This window comes from Scomber japonicus, chromosome 3, assembly GCF_027409825.1.
Source record: "Scomber japonicus isolate fScoJap1 chromosome 3, fScoJap1.pri, whole genome shotgun sequence".
Lineage (NCBI taxonomy): Eukaryota > Metazoa > Chordata > Actinopteri > Scombriformes > Scombridae > Scomber > Scomber japonicus.
In genome coordinates this window covers 22326249-22339115 of record NC_070580.1, presented here as the reverse complement: position 1 = coordinate 22339115, position 12867 = coordinate 22326249, and the positions used below count along the sequence as shown (strand labels likewise).

The 12867-nt window shown below is 40.1% G+C and overlaps 1 protein-coding gene across 1 annotated transcript in view; it reads left to right on the top strand.

Annotated features, from left to right (window-relative positions):
* foxj3 (forkhead box J3) overlaps positions 1–12867 on the top strand; it is a 78112-nt gene that overhangs the window by 20947 nt on the left and 44298 nt on the right. The window lies entirely within an intron of this gene.

Below are 12867 nucleotides of genomic sequence, written 5' to 3'. Positions count from 1 at the left end.
GCTTCAGCTTCAGAGCTGCCAATGCTGATCCACTCTTTAAATTTGAAATTCATGACCTGATTCCTACTCTGTGTAGCACTCTCAGAACATGCATTGCCCACCCAGGTAATTCCTTTAAATCACACATGGGTAACTCTAGCATGGTTTCTTCTTAACACGTCTGTTGCACTTGAAAATGAGGCTCATACACGGCTGTTGGCATGGACACATTTAACCATACCACATTATATCTGAGCTCAATAAAATCCTTTCTGGCTGAAACGGCACCATTTTACCATTAAGATGCAGTATATTGTATTTATGTAGACAGAATTTTGTAATTCTCATCATATTTGAACATGCCTTTCACTTGAGGTGCAATTAGTGATCTTTCTCGACCAGTTAATCACAAATCATGCCTTAAAGAAAAAAGGCTGCCAAAAATTCCTGAAGGCTACATTAACATAATCAAGTAGCATGTTTTGTCCAGTAGAAAATGTAGTAGTTAAGTAGAAAAATCAAAGACATTCAGTATACTGTCATGTAAGACAAAAAAGCAGCAAATCTGCACAGCTGAGGATTCAAAACCAATAAATATTTGGCATCTTTAAAAAAAGGAAAGATTTAATCAGTTGTCTAAATATTGGCTGATTTAATTTTCAGTTGACCAATTAAGCGATTTGTTTCAACCCAAGATCAAACTACATTCTCTTTTGTCTGTTTTAACCACAAAACAGTTGAATTATATTCCCAGGTGGACCAAAGCTTTCCGGCTATGACTTTGCTTTGGGCATTGGTGTGAATAGTTGCTCCCAGGCAGACAGACCCAAGCTAAACTTACCTCTCTGCTTGCCTCAAACACTGGTTCAATATTTAACATTGATGTTGAACTAGATCTAGCGAATGCATATGAGGATAGGCCCTCAAGACTGCCACCAAATCGCTTGCCCTGCCAGTGCCTTAAGTGGTCTATTTGTGATTCAGCAGCAGGAGCTTGCTGGCTGCCAGGCTGGCATGGAGTCAACCTCCCAGGGGGAGTGTGTTAATGTGGGCCCCCAGGCCGTGGGACCAGGGTAATTGGGTTCGCATGGTCGGTGTCAGGGCACCCCTGCCACCTCCAAAACAAAGGCCACCTCCCAGTCAAGCTGTTAGGGACAGAGAGACAAACCCCTCTTGATCACTGCACTGATTCACTGGAAAGGCTTATTCAATTACTGGAATGCTGTATCTTTTTTTTTTTGACCTGCAGATTGCACAATGAGCTGAGGGCCTTGTGCTTGTGTGTGCCCCCTTCATCTGTCTCTCTCTGTTCCTTTATGTATATATGCATCCACCCCACATTAACATGTAAAGGGGCTGACTGCTGAGAGCATCTCGCTAATATCTCTAATATGTAACACTGCTGCATTTATCTACAATTTCTCTCTTGGTTTGACAGTGTCTGCATTCAGGGGTCATAAACCCTGTTGCTTGCTTTGTGGCCTCTCCAGACAGCCTGTAGCGACTCAGTTGATCCACAGCCAACTCCCAGATCCTCCTCTCTGATCAGCCGTCCCTCTGCCTGGTCTGCCTGCCCTCTCCCTGTCTGCAGCAGCTGGATGCGTTTTCTCTTTACCACATACTTAAAAGACCTCCTTTTGTTTGGCACTGACTAATAAGACAAAGGTGTCTCTCTTGCCTTTTTAGGTTCAGTGGGTTTAGAGGAACTCGGGGTCTGGTTTTGCTTTGTTGACAACTCTCTCTCTCTCCTCAGCGTTTAACTGCCCCACAGCCATGGTTGCATTGCGCCCCCGATTGATTGGCAGAATAATTATGGACTTGATTTGTTCAACCACAGGCGTAGTGGGATTGAGGGAGTAGGGGAGCAGAAAGAGCATGTATACCATTTTTCTTTTTCAAGAGTACAGCTGGAGAGGTCTGCTTGCGTGCATTTTAAAAAGCAACTTCAACACAACATAGCCCACTAATAACACTGATGCGTAGATTGCACTGTAAAACAAAGACACTCTTGCACAGTTACTGTTCGCAGCGAGGAGGCCCCGGTTGACGAACGGCTCAGCTGTATGCTGCAATAAGCCGAACAATGTGCTCAGCCGCGTGAGCGGTGAAGCGATAATTGACAGATCCTAAAAATGCAAGTAAGGACCGGGTTATTAATGCTTTCTTCCTGGGAGTGGTTTCAGCGGAACCATTAAGCCTTTAATTGAGAAGGAAGACTGACATTAAAAGCTGTTGCCTTGGCATTGCTTTTACCTACTTTTTGTTTTTTAATGAAGATGAGGCTTAGGGTAGTTTGCTGCATGATTACATTGCAATCACAATGCTCAGACACACTGCTATTTTAGTGTGTGAGATCTCAAAAATAACTCCTTAAGTCCTTTGCCTCAAGGGCTGGAAAAAGTGAGGAGTCTCCTTTTGACTGAAGGGCAGGTGAGCAGAGTTCCCACCCCTCCCTTGTTTATCTCTCTTGCAATCGCTAGGAAAACAAGGGCTTCTCCCACGCTGGATATAAAGCCGTTGATATGGAAGGTATGACCTGGGTTTCGGTCGAGAGTAAAGATGCCAAAGGCTTGTTACCAGGTTACATCACTGTTGTTGTTGTGAGTGCGTGTGCCAAATCTTCAGGCATAACAGAGGGAGCACGCTTAGCGATTCCCCTCCCTTTTGCCAAGTTACCATCACACTACAGGAAGATTCTTGTCATAATAAGGTGTCTTTCTCTCTCTCTCTTTCTCTCTCTCCCTCCCTCCCATTTAACATTCAGTCGTGTAAATATTTATTGTGGTCTGTTTGAATCCTAGTGACATTGTTTTTAATGCAGCATTCATCAAGTCTGCAGTTCTGTGGTAGCACATGAGGCAGTACAACCATCACAGGTCTTAATGGTTGTGTCTGTGTAGCTGAGCAGACACATGCTGTTGGAGTGTTACCCGTGACGGATCCATGACTGCAGTAAAAGGGGATTAATCGCGGAAATTGCAGATAAGTGCAGGAGAGCACTGGTCTGTTACCTATCAACAGTACTGTGTCTGCAAGTGGGAGTGCGTATGTGAGCTGAATAGCCTACTCTTTTCTCAGAGAGGAAATGATGACAGTAATGCACAGGTATTTGAGGGGAAGTTGTTCTAGGTAGGCAGCTAGATATTCTAGGTAGAAAATAAAAAATAGGCTAGCTGTGGTGGGATGTTACATAATAATATAATATGTTTGTGTGTGTGTAGGTGTCATTTTGTCGACATGAGTTGAAACAGCAAAGTGGAAACTCAAAATGGCACATTACAATCTACAAAGGAAATTAAAGTAAAAATACTATGATCCATATATTTACAAAAAGCAGCTGTGCTTGGTGCCAGTGTACTCATAATGAATTGCAAGAGTACACTGGCAGCAAATATTTTTTACAATATACTGCCAAAGCTAACTGATTCAGGTGTGTTGAATAGGTAATTCACTCAGGTATCTGGTCACTGAAAGTGATCCCAGAGTAACTAACATAATAATAATGGTAACAATAATACCATGCTTTATTACTAAACTAAGCTACCTTACAAAGCAGAGCCCTTAACCCTGAAAAAATTAGTATAATTTAATTCAACACTAAATCACTGAATACAGAATGTGTCTCTAACCAAAATCAATGTTGTGACCAATAAGGGACATGATAATTTGGAAATGATCACATTGTTTGAGTTGATTTGTAACTGTAATCATGCTAATATTTAAAGTGGATTGCTTGTATAAACCAGTCTTGAATTGTGTACATACTGCAGGTCTGTTATACATTTTATTCAGCAGGGATTCAACCCCCATTTAAATAGGTTACATTATTCTATTGGGTTAGTCTTGCATACCAGCTTAAGCTGTATGTAAATGATGTTTTGTGGCATTTATCAATGCAGTGTGTTACGTGTCCCTCTAAAAACAAACATTTGAAAAATTATAGTAAATGGGCTCAAATCTACCAGAACAGGTGAAAATCAGATTACAAAATGCTATTTGCAGCTCAAACATTCTGTAGTTTAATCATACATTGTTTTATTTATTATTGCTTTCAGGGATTCTGGCTGATCATTGTAAACAAACATAAAGTCTTGGGTAAATATGTTGTACTTACTGTTCATACACAAGGTCAGCAACTGCATATTTATACAGTACATGCCCCTGCTAAAAAGTGCAGTGTTGTTTCTACACAGATTACACACGCTGAGCAGGGCAGACAAAAGAAAGGGTGTTTACTCGGGCGATTGGTAATGTGACAGGAATCTGTACCTTGTTCACCTTGAAGACAAGATGTTGAGTTACACTAAGTAGCTTTCCCTCTTAAGAGAAGTGAAAATTATGGCTGAGAGTAACAGTTGATTTATTCCTTTGTGTCATCCCTATAGGCTGCACTGAGCACAGACACAGTGATACAGGGACCCATGTCAAACAAGCCACATTGACTCATTCACACCAGCAATACACATGGATGTTTTTTCCCTCTCTTTCTGCCTTTGCTAGCATTTAGTCCACTTCTTTAATCTGTGCATTTTTGTGTCCCTGTATTCATTTAGCTTACAGGTAAACTGATTTGGCTAGTCAATCACAGCATGAATTAATTTAGTCGAGTTTATTGATCTTACTTTATTAAACAGAAACGGCAGATGAAAACATTAAGTGTGCTTGCTGTCTGTTTCGGTTAGGCTACTTATCCTTGACTAACATTTCCTGTGGGGTGTCATGCCATGTCTTTAAATGCTGCTCCCCACTGGGAATGTGCTGCAACCGGATTTTTGTACATGTGTTTTTCTCTTAACTGAGAGGACATGTATTGTAGTTCAAACAGTATAAAACCAGCTTTATTTACCTTTTTTCGTTTTACCTACTTCCCTTTAATGTGCATCCTCTACTTCTGCTTCAGTCAGTAGTTCCCTTTCTCTTTTGTACAAAGCTAGAGAGCAAAAGAGAGACAGGGTGTTAGTTTCATTCATAAGGTGTAGGCTGCATTTGACTGAAGAGGTGGGAGTTTATTTTAGGGTATTTTGGATTTCGTGGGTAGTTTATCTCAAATCTCACCAACCAGTTCTCCTTTCAGTCATCACAGATCAGTTCATTGTACATGTTCATTTTACACTTTTGAAATCTGAAGCCATTTTTGATACCAAATATTCAATAGGGAAAGGAGAATACTGTAAGATGTCACAGTTTGAACATTTCTAGTGATCCTAGTGACAGTTTTGCATCGATTTTTGATGTCCTGAGCTTCACACACAGGGTACACACAGGGTACCCGCGTTTTTTATTTTTAAATGAACCATTAACATAATTTTAATAAAAGCACAATTGGGCATGTTTGCTAAGATGGATTACTTGTCTCAGCAGGTGTCAGGTCTTTTGCACAGTGATTTTTATACTGTACAGTAGACTGCAACGAAAAAACACATTCAGCAATTTAGAACAATCCACTGTATCCTCTGAAAAGAAACTCAGCAGTATCAAAGTATAATGTTACATCATTCTGTTGGGACAGGTCTTACAAACAGGCTTTGGCTATAAATACTGTGGTATGTGGCATTGGCCAATGCTGTGTATGTGCTCCTATGAAAGTAAACACACCGATTTTTAGTCAACAGGTTCAAACATGGTACAACCTTGCAAATATGAATTATGTATTAGCAACACACATTTTGTAGTTTCACTATTCATTATTTTTCTTCACATTAATAGTTTTGAGGGACACTGGATGATCCGGAGTGTACTTGCCAGTGTCTACCCAGTCAACATTGTCATCTTGCAGCAGGAGATGGGGAAAATGTGTTAAAACATGGTGGCAAGTTGGTAAAAAGTAGAAAGAGTAGTCTTTTGTAGTAAATGTTAACTGTTAATTGCATTTACCATAAAGCATCAGTCATGCAGATGACCCCAATAAATATAAAATATTGCTCACTGAACACAATTCTTAATATAACATCTGTATTGCACACATGTTACGTTCTTATCTTTGATAACATTAGGACACCAGATCATTCAGATACGTCGTATAAGGGTGAAAAAGCTTCAGATCTTAACTGACTTTTCTCAGAGTTTTATTGAAGCAGAATCATTTAGTTAGTACAAATTGCATGCTGCACCTGCACGCTCTATTTAGGGAGACTGTTGATTATGTTTGGTCACTGCTGGCCAATAGATCCTTTACAGTAAAAGAACTGATGCAATGAAATGTAATTACCATCGGTTAGCATTAACCACCAGTTAGTGTCCCATCACGCTTGTAACTGTAAACAATAACGTAGCTGCTGTCCCTGGTGATAATGTTGCATTTATGTGGAAGTTTGACACAGCAAGAAACTGTAACACTAAGTTTTGTTGCAAGCCAAAAAAACTGAAATAAGACACCACAAAATTACAAAACACTTCATGTGGATTTGCTGCATCCTGGTGTTTGATATTTGCAATACTTGTAAAATGCCACAGTATTAATTCACTAATTCACTATTGTTTACAACTTCAATGATTATTATTATCATTTTTTTGCTGGTTGCATCTTAAATATGAGGTCTTTCTATGTCATACATGATAAAGAAGTAAATATCTTGATCAGATGAAACAAGACATCTGCAGACAATCTTATAGACAAATGATTAATGCAGATAATAATTGGCAGGTTAATTAATAGTGAAAATAATCATTAGGTGTAGTTCTGAAACTGTTGCAGTAACCTAGAATTTTAAAAAGTCCAAGTATTACTGGTATGGTAATTTGATCAAATAAAACCATATTTAGACATGGGAACTGTGAACCCTAACATCTCAGTATGAGAATTTTGTCATAATGTGATTTTGTAGAAATCTAATAAATGATTACATGAAGCACAGCTTCTTTGAAAGCTGTTTTTTCTAATTTAGGCTGCAGTAGCACACCAGAGAAACCGCATTGAATCAGACCAAAACCCCCTGTGTGAATGAGTTTGAACCTCAGCATGAAAAGTCTATTCTAAAATTAAACTGGTTCATATGACATTTGTCTGACCACGTCTGAAGCGAAAGTGTTTGGAGCTGGTCTGAATGGCTGCAATCAAAGGTGATGTAAAAAAAAAGGTGAATGGTTTAGGTCTGGAATACATGAATGACATGTTAGTAGAATATAAACCCAGTAGAGCTCTGAGATCTACTGACTCAGGTCAGATAGTGGAGCCCAGAGTTCTAAACATGGTGAAGCAGCTTTTAGCTGTTATGCTGCACACAACTGGAACAAACTACCAGCAGAACTGAAATCAGCCCCAACTGTGAATATTTTTAAATCCAGGTTAAAAACATTTCTCTTCTCCTGTGCTTACGATTGAGCTCTTTTAAAGCGCTTTACATTTTAATCTTCATTTGCACTCTATGTCCTTTTAATCATTTTAAAACAAATCATTATTTTATGCTGCAACCTTATATTTAATGCTCTATTCTAGTATTTTATTTCTCCCTCTTTCTATTTTTCTGTACATTGTTTTTACTTTATTTTTTAATATTAGTGGTGGTGGTGGTGGTGGGGGGGGTTAATTGTATGTTTTAATGTTTCCATGTTTGTTTGGGGACGAGGTTTTCAGATGCTGCTGGGTCATTCAACAAGTACTTAGTTTGAAGCATACTGACCCCATTACAGATATATACATACTGACTCACATAGACACTTAAAGCCTCCATGCTCCTAAATAGAATTAGATTAACTATCTGTTGATCATCTTACAGTGTTACGGGTTCAACGCATCCAGACCTCCCATGTGTGTGCCTCACTTTTCCCCATCCTCGGCTAGTCCTTCCTCTTTCCATCACTTGTTCCAATCACCAGCCTGCCCCATCAATCACTCAAAATGATAAAAGCTGCTTCAAGTAAATGCCAGATTTAACCTGAGCAGTCCACGTCTGTGTCTCCAGGTAGTAACGTTAACTTGTGTGACAGTTTGCTCTGAGCTTAACCGAAATAACGTTAACTTGATTGAGACACTAGAATAGTGCTTTCAGGATCTGGGCTTACTGACTAGGCTTACTTAGTTTTTTATTTTCATACATTCTTTATTTTTGGCACTACACGTAGGTAACTTGACTGTGTAGTTGAACACGAGGCCATTTGGGTGGCTGCTCGTGTGTGTTTGGATTCTGACAGGAATTTGGGTTTTATTTCATTTCTTTCAGCTGTTTCCAGCTGTAGTTTGTCAGTGGGGATCTGTTGGGTTAGGAAGTGTGTTTTTTCTTTTATGATTTGGCATCACCCATAGCCTTTCCCTTTGTTCCTCACTTGACTCCATTTTCTGTTGGTTACTCCCATTTAACTATTGAGTAGAACTTTTGTCATTGTGGTCCACTGAAAAATAAATGGAAGTGCCTGCCTGACTACATCGGCAGTATATTGCTTCCCTTATTCCTAGACATCTGCAGGGTTGTAACATATTATATAAAATGTCGAAGACAGTAAGTGCCATTCATTGTAACAGTATCACTCTTGAAATATTAATTTCATCCTCGTCATGTATTGTTTGGGGTACTAAAATTTTTAAGCGCTTGTTAAGTATAAACATCAATTTTGCAATAGCGGACGTGGGGAACAGCACTGATTTCATGACGCATTTCCTGACCTGCGTCTCCGCAAGCACTTGCTTAACACAATGAAGTGGACGTAATCTGCTATGTTTTGTTGAGTAATCTGCGGTTGTTACTCAAGTCGTTGCCTCATCGGAAATTCTTGAATGAAAGAGGACCTAGCACATACATGATAACCACACTGTCAGGTTGAATGAGCCATGTCTGTCTTAGGTGTAGTGGAAGTCAAAAGTGGCTTAGACTGCGCAGGTGTTTTTGACAACGTAAAATGCGAACTGTGTTCCAGGCCGCTTAAAACAAACCTTTAGGAAAAGTGGAGGATGTGACATCAGAGTGTGCACAGTTATCTCCTTTGTTTACATGAGGCAACATTTCATGCAATGGCAAACATGGTCAAAATAGGTAGCCTACTGGAAATAGCTTCTCTTTTTTTTCAGGCTTCTGATTGGCCAGCATGGCTTTTGGGTCAGGGTTATATCTCCTCCTGTTGGTTTGGCATGCTCTGGACAGTGTTTTTGTATTTGTACAGATTTTTATTTATTTTTTTAAACAGTGTTTGTAGGGATGGGATCTTTTTTTGAGGAGGAAAGAAAGAAAAATACCCATGTATGTCTGGACTAGGCCTTAGTAGCTGAGACACAAAACACAATCACTGATTTGCTGTCAGTGCTCTGTTGGCCGCAGAAACGTTGATGAGTCCTGTCAAGAACTTAAATTAAGATGTTTCAAAAAGACTTTCAATTTCTCATTCAGAATTAAATCTGCCACTAATCCCCAGAGGATAAAGAAACTTTGAGTGTTGAATAGAGAATGAATTTGACCGTTCATTTCTCACTCTGAGCCCTTGGAAATGCTCTCAGTGCTCCATTCTTTTAAAAAAAACAAAAAAAATAAATTAAAGTTGAGAAAAAAAGAAAGTTTTTTGGGGTTTTTTGCAGCGTAGACAGTGACAGAACCCCATTTTTCCTAGAGCTAGATCAAAGCAGCTCTGTGTGTGTGTGTGTGTGTGGGATCACAGTCTGTTCCCCTTGGGCTCGTAATCATAACGCCTGAACTCGCGGCCCCTTTCGATGCAGACACTGTTGCCACTTCTGCTCTTTCCTCAGCCTGATACCAGCATCATTGTGCCCTTCATGGCCTCCCCTGCTGCTCCATCTTCCCTGGCTTTTCTTCTCAAACTCGTACAGTCCTCCCAGACGCGGCAGCAGGCTGGGGCATGTCCCTGCTCTGACTGTCCCGCAGCCTGGTAGGTTAATGAAGGCAGCAGGGGGGCCGCCTTACTGCCTGGCTGTGTTGCGCTTCATCATTCCTGCCACAGCCCAAGGTTCTCTAATTAAGACACTGACTTTGCCCTGCAGATTATGTAGCAGCTGGATCATTAGCGTGGAGGGTCAAATGGCATGCATCTCCGTGTAGCGGGGCGGAGCGCCTTTCATCAACCCTTGCTTCTGTCAGCTCACCTCCGGCAGCCACCAGAAGGGTCTGCCTGCTTTCTCCTCCTTGCTGCTCCCATTCCCACCGAGGGTTCTGTGTCAGGGGAAATGTTTACATTGAGGCCATCAAGAGTTAACTTTTATAGATACTTACACTGAGCTCCCAGTTATCGGATACACTTACAGTAGCTAAGTCTACAGCAATCCAGTACAACAGCTTTGACGATAATCTTTATGAAGATTATATTCAGCTTTTTCAACTCTGTACCAAAGGAATGTAGAAACAATAAAATCCCTGGTCATTTTCTAGTCTGCGGTTTGAGTTGCTGTTGAATTGTTTGCTTTAGACTAAAAGCTGTTGAAAGAACATTAGATACACTTAAAGCGGGAGGTGACACGTTCTGCATCGGCTAAACAAAACAATGCACTGTCTAGTTAGGAAAGCACACATTTTTGTAACTACTTTATATATTGCTTGTTCTTGAAAGAAATCATTTGTCACAATGTTGGGAACAAGCTAGTTATGTCTTCACTGCAGAGGAGTAGATTAAGATTTGTAATTGTTGCTGAAGTGTCAGCTTTTTATGGATTGCTCTCAGTAATGTGAGTAGAAAGTGAATGCTATCTGTATTAAACTATGCGTAGTGGTAAATGTTTAATCACATGTGCTACAGACTCAACTGTGATCACTTTAACATTCACAGTGAGACGGAAGGAGTTTCATTTAAAGGTGTACGTTGGTAATGAATTTGGGCCCTTTTTGACGGATGTTGCAGATATTCAGTTTGATAGGTATATAGGTAAATATTTACTATCTAATTTGTTTTTTATTTGTATAGGCTGCCTTTTGAAGGGGAAAATTACTGCAATTAGCTGCCAGTGAGTCACCTTGATTTCAGTTACAGGGTGGAGATATTTCGTGTTTGAGTTGTTTGTCTTTGTGGGGATGAGGAACTGCTCTCCCATTTGGCTGACTCACCTGTTGGCAGTCAGTTAAAAAGTCTGCTCATCTATCTGTCGGCTCAGGAGTGCAGAGGTTAGGAGTTGCCTCGAAGCTTTTGGTGTTTTCATCAAGCCTTCTAACCTGTGAACAAACATGATCCAAGTGTTAATGAAGGATAACGCACAGTGTAAAAGGAAGGAACCGATCACTTTCTAAGTGAACAGAGAGAAGTGAAAGCCAAATCTGTGTTTTGAGTAACAAAAGAATTGAGAGGTGGCTGTAAAAAGTATGGTGGGTTCTTCTCATTGAAGGAGAGAGATGTTCAAACTGGGAATCAAAACTACATCTCCATAAAATTGCATTTTTTACCATCCATCTTTATGTTCAGTGTGTTCAAAGCATTCTTTGTTTCGCCAAGATATGACTAAATGCATATTTGACCATAGTTTGGCAAAAAATAAGACAGTTTTTAACATATGGATGATCATACAGTTGGATAGAGCAGGGGTTAGTCATGCTGCAGGAGTGGTTTGATAGGCTTTGGTGTTATATTTCTTCCATTAAAAACCTCAAATTCTTATAGGTGACTAAAGCTGCTGTTCTCCTTCAGTGAAGGAACTGCTATATTTTCTCAGCATTCTTTCGAGCCAAAGGGGGTAAGCATTTGATACTCAAAGAATAGATTTAAGGTGGAGTATCACTTTGAAATAAAGGAAGGAAATCAAAGGAATACAAATGTAAATGCATTTTTCATCTGAAAAAAAACAAAAACCTTAATTTGAAACTTTACTGTACCTTATTAAACCCAACAGTGATCAGAAAGGAAGATTTAAGATGAAACGGGCAGATGTTTCACTCCATTAATGATCTCCCCTAACTGGATTTGGTCTGTCCCTTCTCAGAATTCTGTTTGGATATATGAAAAATGCCTTCATCATCGCTCTCTGCCTGTCTACACTGATAGCTAACCCCCGCTGTGAGAGATCAATTGAAAGGGACAACCACAAACTGCTTGTGACCAACTGCTGCCAAAGCCGTTTGTCCAATTTAGGAATTTCTGACTATTCTTGCTGCACCTCATATTTACAGCAGACTCCCATGGGATTGTTTTTTTTTTTTTTTTTTTATGTATACACCTCATTTTTTAGTTGCTGCTGAACTAAATTTCAGACTTTAAATACTGCATGTGAACTTTACCAATAGATCAAATCTCTCAAAATATTTCAAACCTTTTTGAAAAAGTTTTCAACAAAGACTAAAATTATAATAAAAAAAAGAACAACTGCATTTGGAGTCAATTTCATTTTAATAAATAAAATTCTGCTAAAATATTTAAGATTGACCTGAAACAGTGTGAAAATGTGTGTTAAATGAATTGGATACTTTTCCACATTGCACATAAACATTTGGCATTTGACCTATTGAGTGCTGTCAAGACTGTATTTATTCCTAGCCTTACAGCCTCAGTGCACACTCAAACTCGCACACTCAAGCTCGTACATGCACACACACACACACACACACACACACTCACACTCTCTCTCTCACCTACAGCTTGGTAAGGATTCCTCATTCTCCTTCCTGTTCTGTTTTTCACCCTCTGCCAGATTACTGTCATTCTGCCCAGTTTTTTTTTTTCTTCGCAGATGCCCATGTTCACCTCGGTTTGTAACTTTAGGCCTTTCTACTCTGCCCCTCTATTTTAAGACAGGGAGGGCAGTGTGCCGAGAAGGACAGAGAGACAGGCTGTTGCAGGCTGCACACTGCACAGCACGGCAGACACGCACAGGGCCGAGGACGCTTTGCAAGACGACACTGGCTGGCTTGTTTACGGCAGAGGCTCAGTTTGGGGTGGGGTGGGGGGGTGGGGGGCGAGGCGAGGAGGCAGGCAAGCAAGCAAGCTGGAAGGCAGGGAAGAAAGGAGAGGGGGTTTACTACCCTCAAGAGA